The following is a 3653-nucleotide window of genomic DNA, read 5'->3' as shown; positions in this document are numbered from 1 at the left end:
ATTATCACTCGCCTTATAGTTCTACATATTGTAACTCTTTCTCACAAACGTCCTGATATGGCTGACTACCACCCACGTGATCACTTCATGGTCACTTTCACTAACTGGAGGAAGATGTGGCACTTGATCCACGTGTGGCCTCTGTTACATACTGCTTAAGGTAGTTGGCCATTAAAAACTCCATAAATTCATTATATTTGGTACCCCATGCTGTTTCTTCCTTCCAGTCCATATTACCATAATTGAAATCGCCCATAATGACACCGTTTTATTAGCCAGACCAATTTGCTTAATGCGGAAGGCAGTGAGAAGGAAATGATTATCAGGTTTATAGCGCAACACCTTACTAAAATTTCATCTTGTCCACCTCCACTTCACACATACTCTTCAAAACCACCGTCAGTATTTTCTCCTTGCATCTCCACGCTGGATGGGCACAACTCCTCTGACATCATCAATAACACTCCGCTTCCCTTTTTGCCATATCCCTCCATCTCTATTCCTTTGCGAATGTCATCCTCGTTCAACGATGTCTCACTTATTTCAACAATTTTTGGGTGAATAAACTCTATCAATGCTACAGTTTCACTTCCCTTGTTTCGGTTACTTATAGAATTTGTAAGCATATACACTAGCTGATTTTTGTTTCTATAACAAGTCCCACTGACCCCACTTCTCGGATATGACTCCTCCACATTTTTTTTTGTCCATCCCTGATATTGCACCCCTTCCCCAGAGCTAAATGTCATACCCACATTCTTGACCATCTTCATCCTTTCTTGCGTACTCATATCTTACATTAGCCCTGAAACTATCATCTACACTTCTCACGCCACGCCGTGTCTCCCTGTCAGTCTCTTCACTCGTGCCATTCACCTCTCCATTCACAAAGTTGCCAACCTTACTCTCCTGCTCTTCCTCAGGTCTTACATTCACTTCAGTTATTTTCTATTGCAGCAACAGTTTCTCTAACAGATTTACACCACATCTATTTAAATGTAGCCCATCTCTTTTTATACATCTCTACCCACTCATATTCATCCCTCACATTCACAAAATGAACTCCTTTCTCCTCACACAACTCTGATAACGTACCATTCATAATCTTCGCTCACCTTCTCACCTCATCATCATCATCATACCTGGGCTACACGCTGACTACCTTCCCTTGCTGAAATATGTTCCCTGAACTTCGACTTCTTCATACGTAATGAATAATCTGTAGTTCCACCCTCAACTTTATCAAGACTAGTCTATTCAAGTAATTTTGAAGTTATGATACCATCTCTCTCTCTCTCCTAACAATCAAGTATATCTCCTTCATACAATCCAAAATATCATTAATATCTCTTTCATAGAAGATGAGTACCTTCATGCTCTTGGACTCGGTTCGTATATGAAATATTTCATTGTCAGTAAATCATCTTCCTATCTGAACATTTTTTTTTTTCAGGTTTACCCACCAAGAATCAAGTTTCTAGAAAAAAAGAAGTTGAACTTGTGAAGATGTGATTTTTAATTTCTACTTTATGCTTACACGTAAGCCCACACCATAATCATGAGGGCTTAGATGAAGGCGTTTTCATTCCGCAGAATGAAAACGCCTTCATCTCTGTATGAGTCCCACCAACTCGCCTTCACTTGGCAAAGAGCGTAAAGGTTCTTTGCATCATAGACGGGATTGGAACTTAATCAGTGTCAACAGTTCACAGTCCCCTTTGGTTCGATCCAAATAGTTTCTAGAAAAAAAAAAAAATAGTTTCTAGAAACAGACTGAGTCACGAAACTGATTTCTGATGGATTTTTTTTTGTGTGTATATAAAGTTTCATTTATGGATATGAATATTAATTGAAGAAAGAACTGGAGTATTTTTTTATTTATGTAGTATTCTCGCTTAAGTATCGTTTTTTAAAAATACTTTATATCAAACTGTAATTATTTTATTATTATTATTAGACTGCCTCTTCATGAAATCCCAGGACTCATCGTGGGAGGCCACCGTTCAACACTGTATCAGCCACACCTTGCATGGCCGCCCCACCCAAATGTATTTTTCTCTGTTATAATGAATGGTTTAAACCAGTGCGTTTCAAACTTTTCGACCCATAATGACACACACACACCGCACTTTGATCTTAGCCAGAAGGCCAAGAAGCGATACCCCGATAGCAAAGAGGTAACTTGAGGCAAAGATGAAGCAAACTCTTCGTCGAAATTCAAAAAACAGTTTAATATCTTGGGGGTACCAAAGAGTTCGTATCAGATATTAAGCTGATAAGAAAAGATAGTACACTGATTTTAACCAATAGAACGAGAAGCAACAAATGTAGTATCTGTTTTTTTATCAGCTACTTGGTACGACACCATCATATCTCAAGATATTAAACTCTTTTTACGAACACTGCGTCGCAGTGTTCGGAACTTGCTTCATCATTGGTGCGAGAGTAGCTTAGTATCGCACTACCTCTAGATCAGCTCACTCTTCTAGGGGAAAATATACTAATATATACCTTTAATTAATTGAAATCATCAGGTAGCTAGTCATCGTCAGTACTCGAGCTCACTACTACTGACGACATAGACTAATGAATGAAGAGAGAATACAAGAAACAACTTTGGTCATCTCGTGTTCATAACCCTAAGTGGTGTTATTGTCCCGAATAGAGTGCAGCGAATAATTTTTATAGTCCTTCGGAATTAAAAACCAGTTTCCACAAGGGGGGGAGGGGAGAAAGAGAGAAACATCTTACTGGAGTGCGCCAAATATTGACTTACTCTTTCGTGTAGGCAAGTTGCTGGAGCGGTTGGTCGATTGTGTATCCGTTCTCCAACAGGCTTCTAGTTCAGATCCCATCCTCTTTAGTGGAAGTTTGATTAAAAAAAAAAAAAAAAGGTCCATGTTTTGTCTGTGGAGCAATAGATTAAATAACCTTTAGCTCGTCCCCTGTACAAATGTATTATAGGCTTTTATAACATTGCGAGAGTGCAGATTCACATACGCATGCCCTCACAAGGGTATGCGTATCTATATTCCATTGTAAAATATACCCAAAATAATTCTTTCCTTTCTAGTTTCATTTGTTTTTTCAATTTCTCCACTTTATTTTATCGGTTAAATGTAGCATAATATAGAACGCCACATAATATAGAATACAAGTGGGGAAAAAATTCAGGATTTTTTATTTTTTTTTCATTTTTCTCCATATATAGAGAAAATACCATTAGTGTTGACTGCTAAGTTTTTAATAAAGAACATTCTTGTTACCCGGTGTTAATTACCATACGTTCGTAACGATGTATCGGTTGCAAATAGTGACGTAGCAGGCTTTCTGGAAACTGAGATGACACGGTGAATTTGTCCAAAGGCAGTGCGTTCTTTTAAAACAGCTAGGTAGAAATAATTGCTAATAATCGTAGGAATAGCAACAATATAAGATGAACTTCGGGTTGAACCTTTTTAAATAATATAAAAAATATTATTTAAAAAAGCTCAATCTAAAGTTTTGGAAGGTCTGGTACGAAAATACATTTCAGTGTATTAGTTTCTTATCAAAACTGCGTGTTTATAATACTATAATTTTATTTCGTTCAAATTTGTTACTTCATACATCATGTCATATTTAACCGATGGAATAAACTGTAGAAATTGGGA

At 37.4% G+C, this 3653-nt stretch overlaps 1 pseudogene; it reads right to left on the bottom strand.

Moving 5' to 3' along the window:
- Positions 1 to 2172: 2172 nt before the first annotated feature.
- On the bottom strand, positions 2173 to 2323 carry LOC150106286 (U2 spliceosomal RNA; annotated as a pseudogene).
- Between the last annotated feature and the right edge of the window lie 1330 nt (positions 2324 to 3653).

Source organism: Typopeltis vanoorti, chromosome 5 (assembly GCF_054136105.1).
Source record: "Typopeltis vanoorti isolate ZY-2024b chromosome 5, IOZ_Tvanoo_1.0, whole genome shotgun sequence".
Taxonomy (NCBI): Eukaryota; Metazoa; Arthropoda; class Arachnida; order Uropygi; family Thelyphonidae; genus Typopeltis; species Typopeltis vanoorti.
Note: the sequence above shows the minus strand (reverse complement) of the source record. Positions and strands in the feature narration are given on the sequence as shown.